The sequence below is a fragment of the Cetorhinus maximus genome, chromosome 31 (assembly GCF_964194155.1).
Source record: "Cetorhinus maximus chromosome 31, sCetMax3.hap1.1, whole genome shotgun sequence".
Classification (NCBI taxonomy): domain Eukaryota; kingdom Metazoa; phylum Chordata; class Chondrichthyes; order Lamniformes; family Cetorhinidae; genus Cetorhinus; species Cetorhinus maximus.
The window spans coordinates 21,288,242-21,303,466 of record NC_135909.1 but is presented as its reverse complement, the minus strand read 5'-3'; the positions used below and the strand labels follow the sequence as shown (position 1 = coordinate 21,303,466).

General features: G+C 43.1%; 2 non-coding genes across 2 annotated transcripts; both read right to left on the bottom strand.

The window, feature by feature from the left end:
* Positions 1-8,132: 8,132 nt before the first annotated feature.
* trnap-cgg (transfer RNA proline (anticodon CGG)) lies at positions 8,133-8,222 on the bottom strand. Its single transcript is given in 2 exon segments — positions 8,133-8,168; positions 8,187-8,222. It is a non-coding gene; the product is annotated as a tRNA-Pro (tRNA).
* Positions 8,223-12,171: 3,949 nt separating this feature from the next.
* trnar-ucu (transfer RNA arginine (anticodon UCU)) lies at positions 12,172-12,262 on the bottom strand. The gene is given in 2 exon segments: positions 12,172-12,207; positions 12,226-12,262. It is a non-coding gene; the product is annotated as a tRNA-Arg (tRNA).
* Between the last annotated feature and the right edge of the window lie 2,963 nt (positions 12,263-15,225).

Here is a 15,225-nt window from a genome sequence, read left to right as displayed (position 1 = left end):
CAGATCAGAGACAACAGAGGAGACTTGTTCATATTATTCGGGAAGGGACAGTTGTAGAAATACTATGGATGGAGATGACCTCTTCTTACATGTATTATGTAACAAGCAGTGGTTATCGTCTGTCCCTCGATACGATGATGACATCCACTGAGGGCCCTGAGTTTCTGCCATGGGTCTTCATGTGAGTGAACAGGTCAATTCTCGGCCCACAGACCTTTGGACACATGGGGACAGGATGTCCCACGAGGTAGTGAGATCCAGAGTGCAGGATTTGCTTCCTGTTACTTCTTAGCCGCCGTTCTGCCTCATCATTAAGACCTGGGGACTCACAGCGCGCTGCAGCTTGGGGGACAGGTTTTGGTCATTTTGAATGGTGAGAAGCAAGTTCCTCGCAATCATTAATATAAATGCTGCAGCGTTTGAATTAACGTTTCAGAGTGTCTTTGAAACATTTTCTTTGTCCTCCCCTGGAATGTTGTCCATTTGAGAGTTGAGAAAACAGGTCTTGGCGGATGCGACTCTTTTCGATTATCCGGACACAGTGTGCAGTCCATCCAAGTTAATTTTTCAGGAACAAAAACAAAAATGCCTGAAAAAGCTCAGCAGGTCTGAAAGCATCTGCGGAGGGGAATACAGTGAACGTTTCTAGTCCGTATGACTGTTCATCAGTTGAACAGTCATACGGACTCGAAACGTTAACTGTATTCCCCTCCGCAGATGCTGTCAGACCTGCTGAGTTATTCCAGGTATTTTTGCTTTTGTTCTAGATTTCCAGCATCCGCAGTATTTTGCTTTTATCTTTATTTTTCAGGAGCTTGGCCTGAATGCTGGTGGAGCTGCCTTCAAGAACGACACTACAGTTTGTTCGGCAGTGCTCCCACGGAATCTGGAGGGTGCCGCGGAGACATTGCGGATGGAATTGGGAGATCATGAACTCAGTTCCTATTGTCCGAACCCTCTCCTCATCATTCTCCTGCAGTGTTTTGAATCTCTCTCACACTCTGCCTCGTGGCCTCACCTCAACCGCTGCTAAATTCCGGAAAATAAAGCACAGAACAGCCCCTTCACATAAACCACGAACAAAGGAAGCCGTTAGTCCCGAATTAATGAGCAATTTGATCGTAGTTTCCGACATGTTAAGGCGATGGTGTCAGTGAGAGAAACTTCTACGATGGTGGGAATTTTGGAATTGGGGGAGGGGGAGGGGTGTGGGGGCGTTGGGGCTCAGTCAAAAAACAAGACGTTTCCGGAGTGAAATTAGGAAACATCTCTCTCAGCAAAGGGTGCTGGGATTTCAGAGATCCCATCGGGAATCAGCACTTTAATTTTAAATCTCAGTTTGATAGATTTGTATTCATCAAATATATGATGGATCAGTGAGAAAATGGGTATTTATCTGTCCCGGAACTTTGATCCTTGAAACATTATTGAAGACATTGAGTTATGCATTCACTGTAATCGAACCCAGGTTTCTTTGATGGAAAATAAGAATTCTACCCCTGAATCACCAATCCGCCCATCATGCTGAAATCAATTTATTTCCCTAACTACAAGATCACTGCACTAAATCAGAAAGCAAACTGAAAGTAACCTGAAGAAAAGAAAATAATTTAGGGACTGTGACGCTGTTACAGAATCAGCAACTTCGGGAATCTAATCCGAGTTTCCCACGCCCTAGTGACGCATTGTGCTCCTGAACCAGCAATGCACAGGTTTGGACGGATTTCATAACTTTTAAACTATTTCCTAATCTGATTATCAAAGTATCACTTCCCTTATCATTGATCTACAGTCCCTCATTGCTCAAATCCCACGTCTGGCTTTCGGTATTTTTAATCACTCCACAGACAGAACTGTCAAAAGGGTTTAGAGAAAGTAAATAAAGATGAACTGTTCCCACTGCCTCAAAGGTCAGTAACCAAACAGGGCAGATTTTAATTCATTCGAAAAGGAACCAAAGATAACGTGTGGAAACAATATTCTCGTCATAAATTGTGAGCATTTGGATGGACTGCATAATCGGCAGGCAAACCTACGACTGCTATCATCTGGAAGTGCAAAGGCAGCAGACACATGGGAACACCAACACGTGGAAGTTCCCCTCCAATCCGCCCATTATCCTGACTTGGAAATAGATCGCCATTCCTTCACTGTCACTGGTTCAAAACCATGGAATTCCCTTTCTAACAGCACAGTGGGTGTACCTACACCACAGAGGCTGCAGCGGTTCAAGATGGCAGCTCACCACCTGTTTCTGAAGGGCAATTGTGGATGGGCAATAAATACTGGCCTAGCCAGCGACGCCCACATCCTGTAATAAATAAATCAGAACCCACAATAATTTTGTTGTTGTTATTTCTGTGTAGGTGTTTAGCTGGATAAGGAAACAGGTTCTGATCAGCCCTTTGACAAACAGCCGAGATTGCGTCTATTAAGCCTGCGAGAACAGACTCCAACGTATGCAGGGAATGAGGAAGAGCGAGAAGGAGGGAACATCCTGTGTTGGATAGGTTTTCTCTGAAAGAAAACAAAGCTTTGTTTTTCATCAGCCGTTTTGACAACCACAAGATTTCAGAACGACGCGTGACAACCACTGGAGAATTTCTCAAGTGTGTTCGGCATTTTAAGGTAGGAAATTGCTGAAATTTCCAACCGTTTGTTTCACATTGTCAGGCTGCATGTTCCTTCAGACAGGTTTCCATCTGGACACATGGAGTGAGCAGATTTGTGAACGTTTGTGGTTCAGGGGTAGATTCCTCACTGGCCAGACTGGACTCATGGTTCAGTTGCTTAACATTATTTTTTAGTTTTCTGTATCCATTTCTGGCCTATGACTCATTCATGTTTTTAATCTTAAAACTGGATTCATCTTGGTGTTACAGATCTAAGATAATTGGTAAAAGACTAGCAAATACTGTCTTTCCGTCTCCCCTTACACAAGTTTACAATTCATAGTGCTAAAGAATAATTAGTAGGCAAGCAAAATGTGAGCAGAATGTAAAGTGTTTTTAAAGGAATAAAGAAAGGTTGAGATGGTGGACAGAAGTTTGGTAGACACAATAATGTGGGAATATGTGAGGATCACCACTTTGGTGGGATAGCTAAAAAAATACTAATATTCTTTAAATGAAGAGAGATGGCAGAATGCTGTGCTGCACTGAGACTTGGGTGTCCTTGTACAGGTATCACAAAACAAAGCTAGGTTGCAGGTACAGCAGGCTGTTAGGAAGGCTAATGAGGTGTTGGCCTTTATTGCAAGGGGAATGGAGTATAAACTCCGACATTCTTGTGATAACTGAAGAGGTTTATGGGACATAACTTAGAGTATTGCGTCCTGTTTAGGTCCCCTTCCTTAAGGGGCAATATACTTACATTTTAAAGAGTTCAGATTTGCCCTGAGAAGATGGTGCTGAGCTGCCTTCTTGAGCCACTGCTGGGAGTGTTGACATTGACTTTGGTCCTCAAGCCATGGATTTCAATTTTACTCTATAAACGTGCGGCTTAGAGGTGTGAATGTCACCAACCGAGACACCCTGTGCAGAAGTAATTTATCAGGATGAATAGCAGTTGTTGATTTGTTAGGAACTAAAAATACAAAGATGACTGAGAACAAAGTTTCAAAACAGCAAGATGAAGCATTTCAATAAATAACTCTGCAATGTTTGCAAAGAAAACAACACTTTCACTGAATGAGTGGGAAGGTGGTTTGATTTCATTGAGTTGAAACTGATTTCTATGTGAAATGACCATGAATCAATCTCAACATCAGCAACTTTCATGGAGCAACCAACGAATCCATGTCTCCCAATTTCTCTGTCAAATGATTCAAGTGCCTGTCTTATACTATTGACAGAAGATTGGAGGTTGTTGAGTGCACTTGTCAGTTGAACTAAGTAACTACATCGATTAGGTTCAGATGGATGTTGCATTATGAGCTGATAAATAATTCCTTTAAATGATGGTCAATTGCCATAGGAAGGTGGGATTAGAAAGAGCACCTGGGTGTCCTCGGGGTGGCATGGACAAGATGGGCTGAATGGCCTCCTTCTGTGCTGTAACTTTTCTATGGTTCTATTCCTATGAATGTTTTGTTCCAGGAAACTACCACTTAGTCACATCCTGTCCCAGGAAATTCCAACACTTACTGCCCTGAGAAACTCACTTAGACACTTGCTGCTCACCAATTGATCATAATCTTCACTAACGTCCCTTATTCTTTATGGGATCTTTGAATTACAGAACATAATGAGAACATTCGGCCCGTCTGGACTCGGCTGGCCCTCTGAACGAGCAGCTCACCTGCTGCCACTCCGCACCCTTTTCCCTGTAACACTGCTCATTTTTCTTTTCAGATCAAGATCAAATTCCCTTTTGAAAACCTCAATTGTCCCTGCCTCCAGCACACTCACAGACACTGCATTAAACATCCTAAACACATGCTGCATGAAAAAAAAATTTCCTTATGTGGTAATTGCGTTTTTTGTAAATTAATTTAAATCTGTGTCCTCTTGTTCTGGATCATTCCATCAATGGAACAGTTAAACCGTATTTACTCTGTCCACACACCACGTGATTTTGAATACCTCTATCAAATCTCCTCTCAAACTCCCTATCTTCAAGAAACACATTCCCAACTTCTCCAATCATTCAATGCGAATTAAGTTCCTCATGCCTGGATCTGTCTTGTGAATTTTTTCTGCAACCTCACTAATACTTTCACATCCTTGTTAAATTGTGGTGCACAGAGTTAGATACGATACTCCAGTTGAGGCCGAAGCAGTGTTTTCTACAGGCTTCACATAACTTTATTGTTTTTGTACTACATGCTATGTTGATGAAGCCCATGACGTTGTCTGTTTTACTGGCCATTCTCTCAACCTGTCCTGTGACGATAAATGATTTATACACATATACACCCACATCCCTCTGTTCCCGCAATCCCTTTAGAATTGTAACCTTCATTTCGTGTTGCCTCCCCCTGTTCTTCCTACAAAAACGAATGACGCCAGGTTACTCTACAATAAATTTCATCTGCTAATTATCCGCCCATTCCATCAACATTTCTAGATGCCTTTGGAGTTCTATACTATCCTCCTCACAGTTCACAGTGCTTCTAACTTTTGTATCATCGGCAAATGTTGGAATTGCGAGCTTGCAACAAGATCTGGCTGATGAATTGCAGGAAGGGCAGGGGCCCTGACAGTGGACAAAAGAAATAGGTACAGCAGTAGACCACACGGCTCATCGCGCCTACCGTGCCATTCGATGATATCATGGTTGACCTTGGGCCTCAACTTTATTTTTCCGCCAGTTCCTGATATCCCACAAGTCCCCGAGAGACCTGGGGAGTTCCAGAAGATAACTTTCTCCAGTCCAAAATGCAACAGTTCACCACAAATCTTTGGTTCCCGTCATTCAGCTCATTTCGTATCTGTGCTGCTATTGTCCCTTCTATTCAATGAGCTCTAACTTTCCTCAGAAGTCTTTTGTCCAGCATTTTATCAAATGCCTTTTGCAAGTTTATGTAAATCACATCAAGGGCTTCACCCTCATCAAAATTCTTTGCTGTCGCATCAAAAAAAAACTAACTGAAGTTAAATAACACGAATTTTTCTTACCAAATTGTTAGGAAGTAGAGTGGTTTAAGTAAGTTACACTGGTATTTGCAACTGTTAGGAATGAGTTTTAGCTTTAAAGTTTAAGATTGATGTGTATTTCTGTATGTGTGTTAAGAAAGGTCAAAAGGAGTTTTAGTTTCGTTTTAAAAAGGTTCTTGCATTTCTAATCAGGTTTACGACTTAAGAAGTGAAGCAAACACATCAGTAGAAGAATTGGGCTGTTGCCTAGCAACAGGGAGGCAGAGAGGCAGGTCTCTCCCACAGACACACACACAGAAGGAGAGAAATTGCAGTTTTGATTTGGGCGTTGTGGACCTCGGTTGGTTTTTGAAAGTTGCTGTCAAGAGAGAGTGGAAAAGGGGGCAGATACTTAGTCCCAAGCGAAAGAAAAATCCCAAAATCCAGGGGAGTGGAAGAGGGGAAAGTCCAAAACAGACCTTCTGGTCAAAGGAATGATTGGAACCTCAAACAGGTCCTGTTAATGAATTTAAGAGTGAGGGGCAGAGGGAATGGCTCCAAGCTTCAGAGTTAAATGCACAAAACCTGCAGAAACCAGGTTTAAAGCGAGAACAACTGGCAAGGGGCAAGAAGGAACAAAGAGACAACTGAAGGTCTTTAAATCTTTGCCATGGACAGGTGAAGTAGTAGTGTACTGTTGACAGCTGAGTCGGTGAGAGAGAATTCGTGGAAGACTGCTTGTATGCATGTGGTGACCTAGGCGAGAGGGACATTGCAAGGGGAGTTCGAAACCCTGGAGCTGAACTCTTGTGGAAGGCGTCTGAGTGAAAGCATTGGTTTGGGAGAAGATTCCAAGGCAACGTATGGAGAGCAGAGATTGGAAATCCTCGTGTGAAAGGCGGAGTGCATTGAAATTGGTTGACTCACGGCTTGACAAGCTTCTGTTGGGATTTGAGGAGAGATCCATAGCACCTGGTTAAGGTGGTATCTGTCACTTGGTTTCAGGGTCTGGTGTGCCTTACCACAGGGTGTTTATTGATACATGGATTGTGTAGTTACTGTGGAAATTCAAGAAGAAAATAGATTTTGCAACTTGCGTTATCCTTACAAATCTGTCTCCACCTGTAAAGTTATAGTAGTGGGCGAAAGAGTATTGTAACATGGTTCAACTTTTCTCGTTGAATAAATGTTTTATTTTATTTTTGCTAAAAGTTGATCAGCTGACTCCTGTGACTCTGTTCATTAGCTACTTTCCATGTATTTAAACAAACAAATAAAAGTTAGGATCTATCAAGCTGGGCTCCACTCTGGGTTTAGGATTGTCCCGGGCTAATCACAGCTGGGACCATAACATAATCCATGCTGGTTTTACTTATTAATGTGCATTTTCCCGAGGTAATTTTCATGTTGTCGAGAATTTTCCTTTCTGAAAGGTAGCTCACCACCCAGGTTAAACTGGCTGCCCTGTAGTTTCTGGGCTTATCCTTACACATTTGTTTGAACAAGGATGTTACAATAGCAATTCTCCACTCCGCTGTCACCACCCCGAGTCTAAGGAATATTGGAAAATTGTGTCCTGTGTCCCTGCAATTCCTGCTCTCCTCCCTCAGTATTCTGGATGCACCTCGTCTGCGTCCGGTCCTAAACAACTTTAAGCACACACCGCCTATCAAATACCTTCTCCTGAAATTGTTTATTACCTTTACACTAAAATATCGATCGAGGTGAAACGGCTCACTTTCTGCTCAGTACAATTCCTAGATTACAAACGAAATATGATCAAATCAAATTCACACTATGGGGCTACCAGACCTGGCCGTCTCAGAGAAGTTTACAATTCTCTCAGAGAATACAACAGCCGAATGCATTCATCCAGAAAATGGGGTTGTCTAATTAGTTCGGGTAACATTACAGTGCGATTAAGTGGGCAATTGTTTATTTTTTTCAAACTGCCTTCATTTCCTTCATGCGTGTTTCATCGATGAGTTCTCTGCAATGGTGGGTCCAGTTCTCAAACTTACCCCTGGTATAAGTAAACCGCACCACCTAGACCGCAGTGAGTTTTAGACAATGCAGTGGGCGACTTACACGACAAATAACAACACGTGTGAGCTCGCCTGAGATTTGAAACAGAGACCGCTCACATTCTCACTTATGAAACGTCCCGTAGCGAGAATCACACGGCGAGACCAATAATGTAACTGTATGTATATAACTCAACCAATATAGACATTCATTGGCACCCAAAAGATATCAGCCATTCTTTCAGAGCGCTCTAGGTAAAATGGAACATTGAAGAAATACACCAGGCAGTGTCTCGGCCAGGCTGTATCCATGGAGACGGCAAAAAATCTCAAGTTTCAGTTACACTCATTCTCTTATTAGGATAAATTAACCGTCCGATTACATGAGCAACAGTTTCTTCATTTACTCCACCTGTTTTGCAGTGATAATTTCGTTATCACGACTTCTCAGGTTCAAAAAACTCGCCCGGGTTTAAGTAAAACCCGCCTTTTCGCTCGTCAAGAAATGTGGATTGCAAGTGGTAAAATGCGAGGGCTCGTCCGGGAATTGAACCCGGGACCTCTCGCACGATCGTTTAACTAAAGTCCCGAAGCGAGAATCATACCTCTAGACCAACGAGCCTCCCACAGGTAAGCGAGATAACTGCTATGTGTATTCATTGTCCTCCAGAGTGCGTCAACCCAGCTATCTAAGTGCACACGTCACCAACCTAACCATTCATTCAGTCACTAGCTCACCCAGTCAGTCATCTATTAGATCCCGCACAGTCAATGACTCGATATTTAAACTACCAGAATATGGCAGTTAATGTTGTTAAAAGGTGCCATGTACTTTCGTTCCATGACTCTGCCGCTGGGTTGAGATGGGGGAGTTAGATAGCGGCGGTGCAGCGCATTTCTCTGACATCAGGACGAGAAGATCCCTGGAGAAATGTGCAGGAACATCCGGGAGGCAAAATCTTTGGGTAAGGTGGTAATTGCTGCTGACCGGAAATTGCGGACCATTGTATCCTGTGTAAATTTAGCGGAGCTGATTCAGTGGCGCTTGTTTTCACCGTCCAGCCCGCCAGTTTCCATATTCGACACATTACCCTCCGACATTTCAACCACAGCCAGCATGATATGACCACCAAAAACACCCTCCCTTCTCCTCCACAATCACCATTCCAAAGGGGCCATTCACTCGGCGACAGCTGGTGCTCCCCCAGTACACCTTCCCTTTTCTAGGGCACAATCCCATGCAAGTGCATGAGTTGAAACTCCTCTTTTACCTCTTCCCTTCTCAACATTCAAGGCCCCAAACACTCCTTCCAAGTGTAACAATGATACACTTGCCCTGCTTTCAATTTAAGATAATATATTTGGTGTTTACAATATGGCCTCCGCTACTTGATGAGGCCCCACAGACTGAGTGACCGCTTTGCCAACACCTCCTTTCAGTCCGCAAGCCTGACTCCGACTTTCCTGCCACTTGTAATTTCAATTCGCCACCTTGTTCCCACTCTGACCTTTCTGTCCTTGGTCTGCTGTTCCGTTCCAATGAAGATTAACTTAAGCCCGAGGAAGAACACGGTCATCTTTCAACTCGGCACCCTACAGGTTTCAGGGCTCACACTGAGTTCAGTATTTTTAGATTATAAAGACTGTCCCTATTTTGTTTCATGTGTTTTTTTTTTTGCTATTTCGTCTTTTCCCTCATTCTCTATTCTTTCTCTTTGCAATTGGACGGCTGCTATCTAGCCATTCACACCTCATCTGGGCCAATCGCTTGTTTATTACCCTGTTCCAATAGAACTCCCTGTGGCTTTTGCCCCGTGAAACTTATTTTTGTAATTTCATCTCTCCGGGCACCCACACCATCACAGACCTGCGCTTTTCTTCAACGTCTTCCCAGCCCCCGACCATTTCACTTTTTCAAAACCTATTACATTTCTACCTTTCCTCAGTTCTGCTGGAGTATCGTTAACTTGAAACATTAATTCATTCTCCCTTCACAGTTGCTGCTGAGTGTTTCTAGCATTTTCTGTTTTTGTATCATAGTAAGCTCCTTGCCTGATAACACATCCCTTTAAATTCAATAATATGGATCTGGTAACAAACCACATTTGAACAGACATAGTCATACCTGCAATTCAATTGCGATTCCCTGAAAGAATAAATATTTTACCGTTTCCATTCTGCGCCAATGGGATCAATTCTCATGCCAGTTTCTCACGCCCTTCATGCTCTACAGAATGTAGGACTGATTTCTATCCATGAATCATAGAAGGATACAGGACAGGCAGAGCTCATTCCGCCTGTGCTGGGTCTTTGGTTGAGCGATATGATTACTTCCACATCCATGCTCTCTCCCCATATTCTTGTATTGTATTTCCTTTCAGATACTTCTACAAATGCATTTTGAATGTTATTATTGAATCTGCTTCCACCACCCGTCCAGAAAGCTTCCATTTCACAACAACACTCAGTTTAAAATACATTCTCCTCATCTCTCTCCTGACTATTTTCCCAATCAGCGTCAAACTGTGCCCTCTGGTTAGCGAACTTTCTGTCAGTCGAAACAGTTTCTCCTTATTTACTCTATCAAACTGGCCATCATGTGACCACCTCATGGCAGGAGTTTCGCAACGCGAAACAATTGGAGAAAATTCGAGGAAAATTTTAACAAAATTGATTCCGAATATTAATTTATCCAAATTTGAACAATTTCATCAGCAGCACCGCAATTGAATAAAACTTCCCAAAGCACTTCGAAGGAGCTCAGTCAAGCAACATTCGACACTGAGTCACAAATTTGGGCAGCTGATCAAAACCTTGGTCAAAGGGATGGATTTTAAGAGGGTCTTAAGCGGGGTGGAGGGTGGTTGTTGGCAATTGGGGGCGTTTCTAGAAGGAATTTAAGAGCTAAATGCTCAGACAGATGGAAACGAGGCCAACATTGATGAAACAATGACAAGCGGAAATGAATAAGAGACCAAGTTTGGATTTAGAAAGAGAAAGGGAAATGTCTGGGAAAGGAACTGAGAATCTAGTCTGGCAATAGAGAAATCTATCCCTGGGCTACTAATGTGCACACAGCCGCTCATCCCATGTGTCCAATAAGAAACGTGTCTGAAAGATCATGCAGACCGCCTGTGATAATCTTCCCAGTATCTGATCTAAAGCTGTAACAGGGGGTGTTCCTTACAGCTGTGATAACCGTGTTGGTCTTGATGTTCAGGACTGTAGACTCACATCATTCTTGTTTCGAGCTGTCTGTCAGAAACAGTCTGGAAAGATGACGGAGCAGTTATGGGAAGTAGTGTTATGCTGCATGTCACTGATGCTCGTTGGCGAAATATCACAGAATCATTGCATTGTTACGGCACAGAAAGAAGCCATTTGGCCCATCATGTCTTCACAGGCTCTCCGAATGAATAACTCATGAACCATTCCCCCACCTTCTTCCCGTAACCCTACACATTTTTCCATTTCGGATAACATTATAATTGACTTTTTAATGCTTCAGTTGATGCTGCCTCCATCACACTCTCGGGCAGTGCATTCCAGACACTAGCCACTCGCTTCAAAATAATAATTAAAAAAACAACTTCTGAAAAAAATTCGCTTCTTTTACTAATCACATATCATTTCGATCCTCTCACGAGTGAAAAAAAAATTCTCCCTATCTAACCTGCCCAGAATTCTCATGATTGTGAACACCTCTATCAAATCTCCTCTAAATCTTCTTTTCTCTAAGGAAAACAGCCCTATCTTCTCCAATATATCTTCATAACTGAAGTTCCCCATCCCTGGATCCATTCACGTGAATCTTTTCTGCACCCTCTCCAGCACCTCCACATCCTCCCTAAAGAGTGGCGCCCAGAACTGGACGCAATACTCTTTTTGAGGCCGAACTCGTGAATTATACAAACTCAACATAGCCTCTTGCTCTTGTACTCTATCGCTTTATCAATAAAGTCCAGGATACTGTATGGTTGATGAAACACTCTCTCAAGCTGTCCTTCCACCTTCAATGATTTGCGCACAGAAACACCCAAGTCCCACTGCTTTTCCACCTCCCTTAGAGTTGTACCCTTCATTTTACATTGTTTTTGCAAGTTCTTCCTGCCAAACCTCTCTCCATTGAACTTCACCTGCCACCTGTCTCCCCATTTCCACCAACAGGTCCAAGTCCATTTGAAGTTCTACACTATCCTCCACACTCTCCACAATGTTTCCAAGCTTTGTATCCTCCGCAAACGTTGAAATTTTGTCCTGGGAACAAAGGTCTCGGTCATTGATATTTATCAGGAACAGCAAAGGTCCCAACCCTTCCGCCAGGCCGAAAAACATCCATTTAACACAAAACTCTGTTTCCTGCCACTCAGCCAATTCTGTATCCTTGTAGCGGCGAAGCGGCTCTACTCCTTTTGCCACCTGTTTCACTATTCGGTGGCGAGTTTTCTTCTGTGAAGTGGTTCAGATTGGAAAGTGGGGTGTGACTGGATTCACCTGTACAGAGAGGGGTTGGTGACGGCAGTTTCCCTTCTCCGATGAACCAGTTGCTGATTTGCTTTTGTCTAAAAGATCGACTCTGGGGGGACTCGAACCCACAACCTTTGAATCTCTTTTACAACAGCAGCTAGAAGTCCAACACGCTATCCGTTGCGCCACAGAGCCCAGCACAGGTAGCGCTCATTTCCTATTCCACATAAGGGAATTTCTGACATTGTAGAACAAAACGTTCAAACGGTCAGCAATTTCCGACATTTGAACAATGACGACATTTCAAGAGCACTCATTGCCTGTGAAGTGTTTTGGACGTCCTGTGGTTGTGAAAAGGGCGATAGAAATTCGAGTGAAAGAGCAATTTCCTTCAAAAGGACATATTCAGATTGTAAAATAAGGCGTCTGAATCTTTTCCAGAGAAGGGTGAAGTGATTCACTTTGGTAGGAAGAACACGGGGAGAAAAGACAAAATAAAGTTTACAATTCCAAAGACGGTGCCGGAACAGCGGGAAATGATGTACATCTGCATAAATCATTGAAGGAGGCTGTGCAGGCTGAAAGAATCGTTCATGAAGCATACAATATCCTCGGCTTTATGAATGGGAGCATAGATTACAAGAGCAAAGCGGTTGTTTTGAACTTGGAAAAGACAGTATTTCGGCCACAGCTGGAGTATTGCGCCCAGTTCCGGGCATCACACTTTAGGAAAGATGTGAAGGTATTGGAGAGGAAGCAGTAAAGTTTCACGAGAATATTTCGCGGCGAGGAACTTAAATTTCCTCGATACATTGTAGCGGTAGGGGATATTTACCTTGGAGACGAGGAATTTGAGAGGAGATTTCTTAGAGTTCTTTGAAGTCCTGAGTCTTCTGGACAGAGTGTGGGTGATGATTTGGACATGGGCTGCTTCAGTATCGGAGGTGTTGAAAATGGTGCTGAACATTGAGCAATCATCAGCGAACATTCCCAATTCTGCTGGAAGGAAGGTCAATGGTGAAGCAGCTGAAGGTGGTTGGGCCTAGGACACCACACCGAGGAACTCCCGCAGTGATGTCCTGGAACTGGGATGATTGATCTCCACAACCACAATCATCTTTCTTTGTGCTGGGTATGACTCCAACCAGCAGAGAGCTCCCGCCCCCCGCCCCCGAATCCCATTGTCTCCAGTTTTGCTGGGGATCCATAATGCCACACAGTCAAATGCTGCCTTGATGTCAAGGGCAGTCACTCTCACCTCACCTCTGGAGTTCAGTTTGCGTTGGAGGACGAGGGGAATCAGGTTGTTTTGTTTGCCCACCCAAGCTGAATGTTGGGCTTGAGGTGGCGATCAAATTCGGAGGAGAGGGTGACAACCTTTCACTGACTTTCAAGGTTGCAGATCAGACCTTGGCGGGATTGCTGCTATATTCCCAGGACGTGGTGATCTCATTCTTAGAGCAACACACTTACACCGAGGACAAGTTGCTCTATGAAAAATAAAATGGAGATGTGGGATGTCAGAATCTGTTCAACACTGATTCATTTTTATTCATTTCTGGTTCCTAGAGTAACAAAGTGGTTTATAACTGTAAAAAAATAAATAAAATTCGGAAGATTCAGTCCAATACCTCCACAGTTTCCACTATTTCAGCCCTCAGCATTTTCAGATGCATTCCATCTGGTCCCACTGACTTATCAACATTTAGCACAGCCAGAACTTCTCGTATATCTTCTTTAACATGAGTTCTTTGTTAAAGAAGTCATTTGCAAATTGTCGATGGAGGATTTGTGCCCTCTTATTGAAGAGGGTTTAAAGGAGAGGAGCGAAGCATTTGTGCTGAAGAAGTGGGATCAGTGAAAATAAAAGTCACAATAAGTGGAATGAAGGGGGCGGGCTGTTCATGGGCTGACTGGAGAATTTCATTAGGATTTATTCATTGGAGATTGGAAGGTCATTTTTCCAAATCTTTAAGGAGATTAATGTTGAAGGAAGCCTGTCTTCATCTATAAGGAATCATAAGCTAAGTTTATAAAAATAACGCGGATCGATAGGATTAAAAGAATTGGAGAGGTATCACGTTGTAATGTGGAATATAAGATCTTGGTGAGGGCTTTAGGAAGAACACCAAGTCCTTTAGAGCACGCATTGGAAATTTTCTGGAATGGGTTCAGTGGTGAGGGATTCCGTATGTGGATGGACAGAAAAATACAAACTGGAGATGCTCTTATCAGAGAGAATGTTAAGGGGAGATGTGGTACAGATATTTAAGATTAGCCGATGTATTTAATATCAGCCCAGGTATTCATTTTTTATACACATTAAGGAATATTGTTCCCATTGATGGAATGTTTGAAAACCAATGATTAGATAAAAAAAATAAATTGTGAGGAAATGTTTCACACTGCTCCATTCCAAACAGTTCCTGACTTGACGTGATAGATTTTTTTTCTGCTTACTGGAGCCGCATTTCCAACATTGCACACGTGGCTGCACTTTCAGAACCTTCTTGCAAACTCTTCACGGCTGGAAAAAAGGATACGAGACCATAACTTAAAGCTAGGATCGGCTCTGAGGGGATGTTAAGATGAGGGATTGTGAAACCATTGTGCTTTTCACACGTGGGTTCGAATCAAGTTATTGGATATTTTTAGTTTCTTCCTGTTTGAGTAGGTTTTGCATAAAAAAGGCCTGGAATCGGATGGTTGTCAATGTCTCACTGGAGATGACAAGTGGCAAATAACATTTGCGCCACACAAGTGTCAGGCAATAATCATCTCCAAGAAGTAAGAATCCAACTATTACCTTGATTTTCAATGGCATTACCATCACTAAATCCCCCACTATCAACATCCTGGGAGTTACCATTGACAAAAAACTGAACTGGAATAGCCATATAAATATTATGGCTTCAATAGCAGGTCAGAGGCTAGGTATTGTGCGTGGAGTAACTCACATCCAGGCTCCGCAAGGGCTGTCCACCATCTACAAGGCACAAGTCAGGAGTGTGATGGAATGCTCCCCACTTGCCTGGATGAGTGCAGCTCCCACACCACCGAAGAAGCTTTACACCATCTAAAACAAAGCAGCTCGAATGATGGAGACCACATCCAAAAACATTCATTCCCTCCACCGCCAAAGCACAGTAGCAGCAGTG